The sequence below is a fragment of the Vulpes lagopus genome, chromosome 24, assembly GCF_018345385.1.
Source record: "Vulpes lagopus strain Blue_001 chromosome 24, ASM1834538v1, whole genome shotgun sequence".
Taxonomy (NCBI): Eukaryota; Metazoa; Chordata; class Mammalia; order Carnivora; family Canidae; genus Vulpes; species Vulpes lagopus.
Genome location: NC_054847.1, coordinates 43,380,976 through 43,396,516, shown reverse-complemented (window position 1 = coordinate 43,396,516; position 15,541 = coordinate 43,380,976). Strand labels below are relative to the sequence as shown.

Genomic DNA, 15,541 nt, shown 5'->3' with positions numbered 1-15,541 from the left:
CTGTGCAATAAACAACCAAAACTTCGTAAATCATTTGAGATTGAGCTATCTGTGATAGAAATTGCCTGACGACTACTCCTTCCTGTGGAACCCCCTCATGGTATTTCTGCATAAGTCTGCCCCATGGACAGAAAACAGAGATAGTCCCAGGAAAAAATGAGGCATGGATAAATTTGTTTCTAAAACACTTGCTTTTTCAGTAGTGACCTTAGTGTTAACTCCCTTTCAGCTTTTTGTATTTTCCAGAAATTTGAAGCCCACTTGTATTAATATATATTTGGTTAATTTTTTGTTTAGCATATATCTGTTGAGCAATTAATATATGTCCTATTGATGGTGGGGTGGGCAGGGTAGGGGGGTCAGACAGATTTGTATGAATTTTTCCTCAATGAAGCCAGAGGCTGTGGTAAGTTCGTCTCAGAATTCCTGCCCACAAGCATGTCAGTGCAGTGGGAAGTTGAGATTACAAGATCTTGTCTTGTTATAAATAGGCCTGAGAGAAACCCCATGAATTTTCCATGGACACCAAAGAGCATCTCAGAGTTTCTGGGTCATTGAGGATGATTGTGAGAGTGTTTTGGTTTTCTCATCAGTGAAAGGGAGAAGTAATGTGAGAATTAAAGGAGTAAAAGACAGAGAATAGAGTTTCGAATAGTGTATACAGTAAATGATCTTTATGTGTTATTATTACTACTATTATCAGTGTAGAATTGGAAAAAGATAGACTGAAATGTACCCTCACTCGACTTGACTATGGGCTTTGCAAATACCAGGATAGGAAAGATTATAGAAAAGATTACAAGCTAACAGCAATCCTGCATATTAATTATAAATACCTCTGTATATATTTTGTGTGCACACACCTACAGTTCATTTCAAAGATCAAGTGTAGTTCTTTGCCCATACTTTTTATAGAAATCCCTTAGTTAGAGAATCTATTTAGTAATATTTAAATAAAAACACCTGAAATGGGTCTCTTCTGACACCACAGCCACTAGTTTCATGTGGGTTCACCAGTTGGATATATCCGTCACAAAGTCTTACTCAACTGACACTGTAGCAAAAAGAACAGAAGGGGACTTGATTGGAATTTATTTAATTGATTGGAGAATAATGCAGACTCACTGTGTTTATTTAATAGATTCCCTCTTCAAAGTAGAGGTCTGGATATTGGCCCCTAGCTATGCATCAAATATTCCCTGTAGATAATTGCATATTCCTATTAAATATCTGTTGAAACATACCACAAAAATCTCCAGATCTACAATTTTTTCATAGAAAGAAAAATGAAGCATGCATTTGGTCTGCAAGGTCAATTTAGTGGGTTTAAATACAGATACAATGGCAGATAAAGAAAAATAATCTATTATTTCAAAACCCTATTCTGTCTTCTGCAAAGATCTTATATTAATGTTCCTCCTTTTTTGTGTATTTTTCAAAATGTTAAAACTCAATTACTTGTCTTTGTTAGCAAGGTGCTGTGTTTTGGGAATGTACATTACTCAGGATTTGGGATCAAGGCTCAGCTCCATTGCCATGTCCATAGGAATATTTCACTCAACATTGTGCAGGGAGGGCCAGTGTACTTTCAGGAGGAGACCTGTCCACAAGTAGTGGCAGAGGATGAAGAGTGGATGGTCATGTTGATGACAAAATAGATAATCCTGCTGTTCAAGAGCAGGAATTCCTAATTGTGGGGTGGGGGTGGAGGGGGCTGGGGTTTGGGTGGAAAGGAACTCTGTGGAGGGAGAAAACATTTTAATGCCGGGAAGGTGAGTGTGGACTTTCCCTGGCAGTAGTGGAGTATAGACTGTGATGGAAATCTTAAGACTTCGAGGAAGTAATTGATAGTATCGATCCAGATTTACTGGTTGGTCTCTCCTTGTGGCAGGTAGTTGAGAAGCTTTGAATGTGAGGGAAAGGTATTCTACATGAAATATGTAGCTATAGATTCAGGTATTGAATTTGATGCTATTTAATGCAAAATCAAAAATGGAAATAAAAACAAAAACAAAATAAAAATCCTCAATGTATTAGCTCACAAACTAGTTGCATCCAAATCCCTCTGTATTAGCCAAAGAGATAGAGGAGCTTCAAGGGCAAATACCTAATGTGTTGCCCTCAAAGAACCATAATATATGTTGGCTTGTGTTATACTCATAAATGAGAAAGAGAGCAGCCATTTGCAAAAATAAGATGTTATAAATATGCCACTGGTTGAAGAGGAGGAGAATAATGCAGACCCACTTTTGTTACAGGCCTGTGGCTAACAACACATTTCTCCAAATCATGATGTGACATCACTTGTAAATTGATGACATTCATTTAATGGGCCCTTGCAAAAGTAAATTGCTGTTTCAGGTAATGCTACATGACTAAAATGAAAGAGAATGAACTTCCCCTTACTTAGTGACTTGCCACTTCTTCTTCCTTCGTCATAATTCTAGAATTTCTCTGGTTCTTTTGGGTTTTGGAAACAAGAAAGTATTAGATGGCTCTATAAACACTTAAATGCTAATAACTATATTGGTTCTCAGGCATACTAAAAAGCGATGAGGAACAAAATGGAGAACCAACGAAAAGTGGGGAAAAATGTACATATTTCATAGCTCTAAGGAGTCATAATATATGTGGATATAAATTATAAAGTTTTGAGGAAGTGCATTTAGGTACATTTTCTATTTAAACAAATTTAGTGAAAGTATTCTAGAAAATTAGGAAAAGAAGAAAATAAAATTTATCCCTATTCCTATCACCTTTACATTATGTTTTGGTGTCTATAGTTTGGTTTTCTTTTTCCTGTATATATGTGTATATTTACAGTGGAGTCATATGTTCTATAATTTGTTTTATAATTTGACTTTTTTGCACCACCTTGGTTAATTACTTTTTTTAAATAGACTTTATTTTTAGAGTAGTTTTAGATTCACAGCAAAATTGAGTACTACCCTTATTGGCGTTCTATCTGCATCTCCTCTTTTAAATGATGGATATTCAAATAATGAGGGCCTCATATTTCACACCAATTTACCCTTCCCTCAAACAATGTCTTCAAAAATACTCTGCTATATTCTATGTTCCCATTTTCTTTTAAGTAAATACAATGTATTAATCATGGTCCTCTGTTGTACCGAATTCCACCTGGAAGCTGTCATTCACCCTGCATCAACTGAAAATATTTGAGAGCCTTCTCTTGTGCTCTTCCCCTTCCCCAACAATTTCATGCATAATCTATGGGTAATTCTATAGTACTTTTTTTTTTATGACTGAATGTATCCCTGATCAGGAAGTAGCAATCACAGAATAATAAGCGTAATCACATCAAGGAGGGCTTTGTTGTTGTGTCTGTGGAGCATGCCTATTGAAACCTGCACCTGCTCCAAATCAAGAAATGCTTTCAGGTTGTCAAATATCAATTGTCAATGACTTCCAATGGCACTGTACTGAAAACAGAGTTAATGTGTTTCCTTGAAAAGTTATCTGAATTGGCTTGTCCATAGTTATCTCTAATTGCTTTATGGGGAGGAAACATACACCATATCACAGAAATAGAAAAATGAACATGAGAACTTATGTTCATCTTTTGCTCCTTTTAAATTCTAAAGAACAGTTATTCTTTTGGTGGGTGGCTGTTTAAAGGAATAACAAAAATATATATGTTTGTATATATACATGCACACACACATATACATGCACACATACACTTTCCAAATTACTTAATCTCAAAATGCTAACAACTGTTGAAATTTGGAATCCTCATAGTACCTGTAAGACTAACGCCAGAGTGGATAAGTATTGACTTAATAGCTTTCGTTTGGCATTGTTTGAGAAGCCTTAAATCACCTAATTCAAGGTTATCTCCCCAAATATTTTATTGTTTTACAATGAAGTTACTGTCTTTCATGTCAAAACATAAGACATATTTCCTGTGAAAATTTGATAAAATAACTTCTCATTCCCTTCTAGGAAAAATGACTATAAAATTGTTTTCCAGTGTTATCTCTAAATCCTGTTTAATCAGTAATCTATGGGACATTTCCTTTTCATTCCCAAACATATAACTATTTTATAAGTCCCATTCACTTGATATATATTAACATTTACTATCAGTTAAGAAAAGAAGATTTAAAATTTGTAAGATGGCTGACTCCTATAAACAAATTGTGAATGAGGCAATGTTATAGGAATTTTAGAAAAAAGACCTGCTTACGGTCTAATATTTTTCATACTCTGATCGACCCTTTCCCCTCTTTTGCCCGCTCACATCTTGCTTAACAAAAGCTGGTGCTCAGATTGATGGGGACTCTCCCTACAGGAGACACATAGGGGGTGAAGAGCTCAATGAGAAAAGGGTGGATGATAGGCAATCAGAAAGCCTGCATAATTAAATGATGCTTTGCTGGCTTCAGCTGAGAGCTTTTAAAATGATTTTAATGGGCATTTGAGGTCCTTGATGAGATCTTAGTTGGCTGTGACATTATCCTTAAAGGAAGTCTTCTGTGATGTCTGGAGAAATACCATTTCAGAGATCAGACTTAGTCATAGCTATGATCATTTTTGTTAGCAGTCACTTTGAATGTTCTCTTTAGATAGCAAATTGGGGTTCTTCGACATAGGATTGCCTCTGTCTCATAATGGCCTCAGGCATTTGTCATTTTTCCAGGCAGATTTCTTGAGTTTAAGGGATCAGAAGTCAGCTTTTATGAGAGTCTTAGAATTTGACAATCATTTATTGGATGCTTATGATGAACCAATCATTGTTCATGGACTTACAGGGTCTACAACAAATAGAAACATTACTACCTACAAATATTTTGAACTGTATTGATAATAAACAAATGCCAATATAATAAACAATAACAAATTATGTGAAAACTTGGAAATGGAATTTGTTTTCTAGCTGTGTTAACTTGACTTGCTTGTCTACTAGTTGGCATTACTTTTCAATGGAAGAGTGTGCTGACCAAAAATGGGAGGCATCTAACTTTTTGTCAGTCTGTACATTTCTATCCTTTTATTATGAAAATGCATGCTTCCCTTAAAAATATCTTCTGTACATATGTGTTTCAGCGTCTTTACTGATAAACATTACATTTTAATGAATAACTATTATAATGAAATCTAGCAAAATAGGAGTAAAGTATAAAGCCTCCTGATATGTGTGTGTATATATATATGTATATATGTTAGTTTATTTAAGAAAATTGGGATGGAAATATACCTACAGAGCCAAACTTTGTTGTTTTAAAAACATCTTTACAGGGGCACCTGAGTGGCTCAGTGGTTGAGCATCTGCCTTTAGCTCAGGTCGTGATCCTGGTCCTGGGATCGAGTCCCTCATTGAGCTCCCTGCAGGAAGCCTACTTTTCCCTCTGCCTGTGTCTCTGTTTCTCTCTCTGTGTCTCTCATGAATAAATAAATAAAATCTTAAAAAAAAAAAAAACAATCCATACTAAGCTAAGAAAAGGAGAAACCTCATTGCAATTTGATTTTCCCTTCTTTAATTACTCTGAGACTTACTTTAATATTTGTTGTTTCATGTTTGTTATTTATTTAATTTCTTTGGTGAGTTCTTTTTTTATTTTTTTTTATTTTTTTATTTGATTTTTTTTTTTTTTTGGTGAGTTTTTATTCTTGTTCTTTGCTTATTTTCCTGTTAGGATGAAGTAGTGTCTATTCTCCAATAGGAATGAAAATATGAAGACTAATCTGGCTTGTAGCTTAGACTGCTATTTCTGCTATCTCCCATCACAACTCAGGTAGGAAAAGTACCTTCTCACTCATACCACTATCACAAAAGTTAGGAACTCTGCTTCGAATGATGCTTGATGGATTTCCAAAAAAACACCTCCTTTAATTTAACTCTCTTGTCCTCTTGCTAGGACTCAGGAATAAGCCCTTCCTCTGTCTTTCTCATAATAATTTTTAATATCTGAAATGATGCTAGTTACTGATTTGTTTGCCTGTTTACTACTTATGTACTCCCTCCTCTTCAACCCCAATAAGAGAACATCGTTTTGAAGATGGAGACTCTGTATTTCTTGGTCACTGATGTCGTTCTTGGTAACAACAGTATCTGGAACATAGTAGGGGCTCAATAGTTATTAATTGACTAATTAAGTGGCTGACTGGTCTAAAGGACATTCCAACTTACAATATTGAGTTTTAATCCAAATCTGTGCTCCTTGGTCATCTCTTCCATTGGAATTAGTTTTCCCCCTGAACAGTTTTCAGTTTGTCTGAAGAACAGAGCCCAAAGAGTGAGGAGAGCTGTGTTTTTCCAGGGTGGGGCTAACTGTTCTGCATCAGACCACAGAGTAAACCATGGCTGCAACCCATGTCAGTGGTCTAACCTTGGGCACTCTATTTAACGTCCTTAGTGTCTGCTTTCTCTCAACTACCTAACTTTCCTCAACTGAACGAACAAGAGTGTCTGCCCCATAAGGTTAGTGTGAGGATTAATAGAAGTAATATATGTAAAGCACTTAGAGCAGCGCCTGACACATAGTAAGTGCTTGATAGATGTTGTTATTATTATATTAGTCTGGGCTCCTAGCGAGAGTTATGTGTCTGTCTCCCTCTCTTGAGGTTAACAAGGAATCTGCATATATAAAGGTGGTGGCCAAGGTAGATAGAGCTTGTTTGCAAATTACTGCCCGGGAATTATTTTTTTCTAAAGCCTTTTTATGTAAAATGCCAGACAGTTTTAATTCTGATTTTTTTTTTCTACAAATGCCTGTGATGGGAATAAGTATTATCCTGCTTCTTAGAAAAGTCTGAGGCACAGAAAGGTTAAATGATTTGCTCAAGGACGTAACAAATGAATGGTGGCTGGGAGATAGAAATTATATGACTTCTAGTCCACTGCCCCAGACCGGGCTCATTCTATTTAGATGTTATGTTCATACTTAATATTATAGATCCAAACGACCTGGACTCAACTCCCATTTCCTGTATCGTAGAAGTATGCAGATGGTGCACATAAAGGGAAGGTTACAAGTCAAATGTTGTATCATGGACAGAGAGGCTATAAAATTGAAACATGATCCTCTCTATTATTCCACTTTTATTTGAAGCCTATTCTTTCTTTTTATTCACTTGAAAATACTATTTATTTGCTTTGTGGGGAAGGCATATTCTAGTTTGAAATTATTTCTGTCAATTGCAAAATAAAGTTATCAACTATATAAAATAAAAGATCACCTTGGCAACTTCAAAAATAATAAAGTATGCTATTATAAGAGGTAAATTTTTACACTAGCAGCAATTTATAATAAAACATTAAATCCATATTTATTGCATGAAAAAATAAATTGGACCACATTTGTACCCACTACTTTATAGCCACATACTATATTAGAGAAGCAAGCTGTAATACAGAATGGAAATACACAAATAGAGAAATATTTCCTAGAGCTGTTTTAGTGACTGAGACTAAGGTAAGCTTCTTTTGTTAAAATTGCATATGGTATTTCATGGATTGAAACTAGAGTAGAGGCTTAGTGAAAATAGCACAGTGGGTTTTATCCAGGGGTATGGAGTGGAATTATTTAGTGTGGGGGTGGGGAAGAGAACAGACTGGAACATCTGATTGTGGAACCAAAGCAGGGCAGCTGGAAACAGATGAGATGTGGCAAGGGTGATACTTCCAACAGCAGCAGGAAGGGCAATATCCAAACATCAAAAGCAGCACTGAAGTCCAACAGATGAACAAGGTGAGTAATGCGTAACCAGCTTTGACCCAGGGGAAGAGAAGAGTCCGGTTGCCAGCACCATCCCTGAGAGGGCCACAGGGCCAGTGCAGAGCTGCCTGGTGGCAGCTGTGCAAGCAGGGACCAAAGCAAAGGAGCACTTGGAATGAAGCCTGGGTCCCAGCAGTGGGAGTGAGGAGCCAGCCAGCAGACTCAGGGGCTGGTGAGTGCACATGAGCCATATTCTTCAGGTCTCTTTCCATTCTAGATGAGGAAGGAAACACTAAAAGGGAAAAATACCAAATGGAAAAAAAAAAAAAAAAAAGTTACGTGTAATTTGTAACATAAAATACCCCAGGCTAGTAAAACCTGGGGCTGTTTCTGTTCACATGATGATTTTTTAAGGCAACACATGCACAAACACTGCTTTTTTAAATAAAAAGAAATATCATAATGTTCTGTGATTTGGTGAACACTTATTCTATGTGTTCACTTCTTATCTCATACAAGTCTTATAAAAAAACTCTGCCCAGGAGATGTTATAATGCTTATCATCGATTTGATGAAAATGGGTTCAAAACACATTATATAAAACTCCCAAGGTCACCCTGTGAAAGCATCAGGATTCCAGCAGATATCATGAACTTGCTACCTGACCCTACTATCTCTGCCATTTAGAACCATGTCTCAGGAGTTTAAAATCCAGATGTGCTCATTAAAGCAATACAACCAATTGAAAAGGCCACACTTTCTGTAATACAGCCTTAAATTCTACACATATGCACACTGAAGTTATATATATACCAGTTACAATGTGAAAGCACTGCTTTGCTTATACTTTTCTTTCTCCCAGGGATGGAAATTGCTTGGCAAATTCCTCCTATGACAAGGAGAGGTGCTTCCAGTTAAGGAAGTTTGTACAGCAAGTAAAATAAGACCAAACTCACACTGACTTAAATAGAAAACAGATTTGTTTATTCAGGTAGTGAAGTGTCACTGAATAAGTCTGAAGCTTCAGAAACGGATTGAATCAGAGACTTCAGTTATGCCACCAGAGCCCCGGCCTCTTTCTGCACATCTTCCTGCTGTCTTACTGTGTACGCCCAAGTATGCTAATGGCAAGGTAGCAAAATAAATGGAGTAGTTCCAGACCTTACATTCTTCACATTCAGGAGACAGTGGGGTTTCTTGGTCCCATCATTCCCAGCCAGAGTGTTGGGACTCATGATTGGGTTGGCAAAGGTCATTGGCAGCCAAATGTGATTGTTTGCTGGTTCACCAGGGTTTGGGCATTGTGAACAATTCCTCAAACTGAAGTGGACCCCCACTCAGCTGTGAGCACTGAGAGTAGGAGAGTTTGGGGTTCCTCTAGTTGGGAGGCAGCATTAGATACTAGGACAATGAACATTGGATGGTGGGCAACAAAACATAAAATAGCCCTATAGGGGGATAAGACACAAGAGAGGTAGAGTAAAAATCTGAAGTACAAAGTACCAGGTGTTTACTCTGGGCTCTGTGTGTACCCTGGAGGCCACCTCTAATGCTCTAAAAGTGCAGATGGGATGAGTTTATATTTGTGGTAAATAAAAGACTTTAATTCCTCAACATTTTTTTTCTTTAAGTTTTCGTGTAATATTTGAACATGATGAATAAACCAAACAGCTCGGAAAGATTACAATGAAAATAGAGGTCTCCTTCTCCTTTGTCATCACACTATTCTCTAAGTCTTTATCCTTCTTCCCCGGAGTAACCACTATAATAGGTTTCCTGTGCAATTCCAGACATAAAAATTCATATAGTGATATATTTTTTTCCTCCAAATTTCCATAGTAGGAAAAGAAGAAAGCATTACCTAACTCATTCAAGAAGGCTAACACAACCCTCATCCCAAAACAACAACACAAGATTTATTAAAATAGAAAAGCTCAGCCTATTTTAATTTTTAAAATATAGATGCCAAAAATCCTAAATGAAATTGCAGTTTAAATGCAAATATGTATACAAAAGATAATATACCATAAATAAATGAGTTTACCTCAGGTGCACGTGAACAATTTCTATCAGAACATCCATAAATATTACTCATCACATTAAAAAAATCAAGAGAAAAATCAAATAATCATCCCATTAAATGGAAAAGACATCTGATAAAATAACTATTCAACAAAAAACTTTTATTTCCCTAGAAATAGCCAGATGAATAATATCTATAATAAACAAGTACAAGCATCAATCTCAATGTATGTGCCAAAGCATTACCTTTAAAATTAAGAATGAGAAAAAAATGTGCCTATCATGACTTCTAATGGCAATCTTAGCATAATGAGATAAGAAAAAGGGATTAGAGGAATAAGTGAAGTAGAGGAAATTAAAATACCACTTTTTACAGATGATAAGATTGTTTTCATGAAGACCCAAAAGATCCTATAAACACATCATTAGAAATCATAGAAAAAAGTTTCCCAAGAGGAATATATATAAAAATAAATTTAAACAGTTTAATTTCTATATACCAGTAACAAAGTACTTGGAAATAATTAAAAAGAAGAAACAATTAAAGAAGACCTTTATTATGGTATCAGAGAATATAAAATATTCTTAGAATAAATATAACAAAAGGTGTGCAAGAAATCTATAGAGGCATTATGAAACATACTTTAAACACAAAAAGCCCTAAATAGAGAATTACCATGATCATGCTCAGGAAAACTGAATAAAGGTATAGATCCTCATATTAGAATAGACATTACATTTCCAGTACTTTTACAATCAAAATCTAAATAGTTTATTGACTTAAGATGATATTAAAATTTTAATGAATAAAGCAAAGAGCCAAAACTAGGGATACCATTTTTGAAAAAGAGAATAGGAATTTACCCTATTAAATACTGGGATTTACTAAGAAGCTAATAAAAGCAAGTCAGTATATCAAGTACAGAGATAAATCAATTGACCAGTGGAACAGGGAATCTCGAAACAGACCTATACAACTATGGAACTTTGGAATATCATACATGAGGCATTTTAGATCAAAGGAGAAATGAGGGACAGTTCACCAAACAGAGCTGGAAAAAAAGTTATACATATGGAGAAAGATGATTTGGACCTCTATCTTATGTAATGTATAAGAAACTTCAGAAGGATTAAATACTTCAGTGTCAAACCCAAAATGTTTAAACTGTCAATAGAAGTTCTTTATGACTCTTTTAGATATACTGGAGTCTACTTAGAAACATAAAAACATAATGGGTTATTGTATAGTAGTCAAAAGTCATGTAGGCTGACACACAACAATATGAATGACCCTAAGCAATCTAACATTAACAGAAAAAGTAAGTCTTAAAAGATACCCACAACATAATGTCCTTTTTATAAAGTCAAAAAACTAATACATACATAAACAGAATATTTTTAGGAAATTATTTTTAGTTTTGAATTTTATATTTTAAGTCTGTGTTCCACTGAGGGAGTGAGTGAGTGAGTGAGTGAGTTATTTATTTATGGAGATGTAAGTTCTGTGTCTTACATTGATTTGTTTGTGTGGGGATGTTCAGTTGTTCCAGCACCATTTGTTGGAGAGTATCTTTGCTTCATTGCAACTTTGTCAAGGATCAGTCAACTCTATGTACGTGGGTCTATTTCTAGGTCCTTTTCTTCTGTTTAGCTGACCTATTTGTCTGTTCTTTCGCCAGAACAACACTGCCTTGATTATTGCAGCTTTAATTTTTTTTTTAATTTTTATTTATTTATGATAGTCGCACAGAGAGAGAGAGAGAGAGAGGCAGAGACACAGGCTCCATGCACCGGGAGCCTGACGTGGGATTCGATCCCGGGTCTCCAGGATCGCGCCCTGGGTCAAAGGCAGGCGCCAAACCACTGCACCACCCAGGGATCCCGATTATTGCAGCTTTATAGTAAGTCTTGAAGTCAGGTGGTGTCAATCCTCCAAGTTTGTTTTTCTCCTTCAGTATTGTGGTGGTTATCCTGGTCCTTTGCCTCTTCTTATAAACTTCAGAATCAGCTTGTCAGTATCCCCAAAATAACTTGCTAGGATTTTGATTGAGATTGCATTGACTAGATAGATCAAGTCAAGGAGAACTCACATCTTGATAACACTGAGTCTTCCTATTCAACAATGTGGAATATCTCTTCGTTTCTTTAGTTCTTAGATTTTGTTCATCAGAGTTTTGCAGCTTTCCTCATATAGATATTGTACACATTTTTGTCAAACTTATACCTAGGTACTTCATTTTAGGTGGTACTAACATAATTGGTATTGTGTTTTTAGTTTCAAATTTCACATGTTCATTTCTGTATAGAGGAAATCACTGGATTATGTATGTTAAACCTCTGTCTTACAACATTGCTATAACTCTTATTAGTTCCAGGAATTTTTGGTCAATTATTTTATTTTATTTTATTTTATTTTATTTTATTTTATTTTCGTTCTTTTTATAAATTTATTTTTTTTTTATTTTTATAAATTTATTTTTTATTGGTGTTCAATTTGCCAACATATAGAATAACACCCAGTGCTCATCCCGTCAAGTGCCCACCTCAGTGCCTGTCACCCAGTCACCCCCACCCCCCGCCCTGGTCAACTCTTTTAGAGTTTCTATATAGATGATCATGATCATCTGTGAATAAAGGTGGTGTGTTTCTTCCTTCTTAGTCTGTATATCTTTTATTTCTCCTCCTCCTCCTCTTCTTTCTCTTTCTTCTCCTCCTCCTTTTCCTCCTCCTCCTCCTTTTCCTCCTCCTCCTTCTTCTCCTCCTCCTTCTCTTTTTTCTATCTCATTGCACTGGCTAGGACTTCAGTACGATGTTGAAAAGGAGTGGTGAAAGGAGACATCTTTGCATCGTACCTAAACTTAGTGGGAAAGCTTTGCATTTCTCACTATTAAGTATGACAGTAGTTGTAGGTTTTTTGTGGTTATTTCTTTTTTAGGTCAAGGAAATTTCCCTATATTCTTAGTCTACTGAGAGTTTTTGCCATGGATGGGTGTTGGATTTTGTTAAATGCTTTTTTTTGCATTTATCAGTATGTTCATGTCACTTTCTTTTTAAACATATTGATGTGTTGGCTTACATTAATTGATTTTTGAATGTTGAACCAGGCTTGCCTACCTGGGATAAGTCCCACTTGGTCATCGTGTATATAGGCATACCTTGGAGATTTTGCAGTACCAGACCACTGCAATAAAGCAAATATCACAATAAAGCAAGTCGAATGATTTTTTTGATTCCCTAGTATATATAAAAGTTATATTTATACTATAGGCTATTAAGCGTGCACTCTGCACTAGCATTATGTATTTTAATATTTTGCCATGTTCACATTTGCCTTCATTCCCTAGGTGTGTATGTGTATGTATGTATATACGTGCATGTACATGGATGTAAATACACACCACATGAAGGTATGCTGTGAGGCCCAGGATCAAGTTCCACATTGGGCTCCCTGTATGGACCTGCTTCTCCCTCTGCCTATGTCTCTCCCTCTCTCTGTGTGTCTCTCATGAATAAATAAAATCTTAAAAAAAAAAAAGCACAGAGGTAAATTATGCAGTGAGTTGTAATCTTTTTGCTCATGATGGTTCTTGCCTGGATGTTGATAGCTGCTGACCAGGGTGGTGGTTGCTGAGGATTGGTGGCTGTAGCGATTTTCCTAGAATAAGGCAACAATGAAGTTTGCTGCATCATTGGACTCTTCCTCTCACAAATGATTTTTCTGTAGCATGTAAAGCTGTTGGATAGCATTTACCCACAGTAGAAGTTCTTTAAAAATTGGATTCAATCCTGTCAAAACCTACTGCTGCTTTATCAACTAAGTTTAGGTAATATTCTAAATGCTTTGTTGTCAATTCAACAGTCTTCACAACATCTTCACCAGTAGTAGATTCCATTTCAAAATACCTCTTTCTTTGTTCATTTGTCAGACTTTCTTTGCTAATTCATATGAAGCAGCTTCTCATCCCCTAAAGTTTTATCCTTAGATTGTGGCAATTCAGTCACATCTTTAGGCTGCACTTTTAAATTTAGTTCTCTTGCTATTTCCACCACATCTGCTCATACATTCTTTAATAAAGTCTTGAACCCTCAGAGTCATTCATGATGGCTGGAATCAACTTCTTCCATACAACTATTGATGCTGATATTTTGACCTCTTCCTATGAATCACAGATGTTACACATGTTCTTAATGGGATTTAGAATGATGAGTACTTTGTAGAACATTTTTAATGTACTTTTTCCAGACGCATCAGAGGAATCACTATCTATAGCAGCTATAGCCTTATGAAATGTATTTCTTAAGTAATGAGACATGAAAGTCAAAATTATTTCTTGATCTGTTGGTTGCAGAATGAATATTGTGTTAGCAGGCATGAAAACAACATTAATTTCATACATCTCTATCAGAGCTTTGGGTAACCAGGTGCATTATCAGCGAACAGTAATATTTTGATAGGAATATTTTTTTTCTGAGTGGTAGCTCTCAACAGTGGGCTTAAAATACAAACCATATTGTAAACCATAATTCTTAAGGGCCCTAAGATTTTCAAAATGGCAAATGAACATTCTACTGGAAGTTACCAACTGCATCAGCCCCTAACAAGAGAGTCAGCCTGTCCTTGTGTTGTCCATAATTATAGTCAAATAACATGTGGTGGTCTGTATGATGGGCTGAGCCATTAATAAATGGCTTTAAGATTTGGAGAACATGGAAATTGCCATCATGAATGGAAATTGTCCAGATATTGATCAAGATGTACAAACTAAAATAAACTACCTTGTGTAATGGAAGGATGAAAGAGTCTATATGGCAAGGCGGACTCTGAAGGAAACCATCCAAAGGGCGAAAAGCATGACGTGCAAATGGAGTAGGAATCTTCCAGAGATGATTTGGTTTGTATATGTGCTTATACACAAGTCTATGATGAAGGCCTCTATGAATCCAGTAGATCAGCATATCAGTGAAAAAGAGGAGGGGAAGTATACTAACAATGAGCCCAAACCAGCCACCTGGAAACTCTCCAGGGTCATCATATAGTTTGCTGTAATCTCTCAACTCTAGCAGAAACAATGAAACAGTGGGACTATTAAATTATGGCAGTAATTGGACAATAAATGTAATCTCTCTATAGACTTTATTTTTAAAAAACCATGGATGCTTCATTAATAAATGATCACAGACAAAATAATAACTCAGTGTTGCAAAGATGAAATAAAGTATATAAGCACCAAGATTTGTTACTTGATCTGGAGACTAATAGTTTATCAGAAGAGGTCATCCTCAGACCATCAGGCTGGATAGAGGTATGGTATAAAAAAAATAATAATCTGCGAAACTGAGTACAAGATCCATCTTAGCTCCTAGAGAGGGTCTGCAGATTCAGTCTCTGTGGGATTGTAAGATGCCCTTTTTCCTTAAACCTTATGATCCAACCTCTGCCAACTTTAGACTTTTCTTCTGCAGATTTCTCACTGGTCAGCCTTCACAGAAATGAAGAGAGTTAAGGCTTTGCTCTGGATTAGGCTTTGGCTTAAGGGAATGCTGTGGCTGGTTTGATCTTCTATCCAGACCACTAAAACTTTCTCCAAATCAGCGATAAGGCTGTTTTGCTTTCTTATCATTCACATGTTCACTGAAGTAGCACTTTAATTTTCTTCAAGAACTTTTCCCTTTTTTGGCTCACTGTTAGGTGTAAGAGGCCCAACTTACTGCCTGTGTCAGCTTTTGACATGCCTTCTTCACTAAGCTTAATTATTTCTAGCTTTTAAAGTGAGAGATGTGTGGTTCTTCCTTTTACTTGAACACTTAGAGGCTATTGTGGGGTTATTAATTGGCAT

The 15,541-nt window shown here is 36.1% G+C and overlaps 1 pseudogene; it reads right to left on the bottom strand.

Moving 5' to 3' along the window:
* Nucleotides 1–14,270: 14,270 nt before the first annotated feature.
* Nucleotides 14,271–15,056, bottom strand: LOC121481891 (annotated as a pseudogene).
* Between the last annotated feature and the right edge of the window lie 485 nt (nucleotides 15,057–15,541).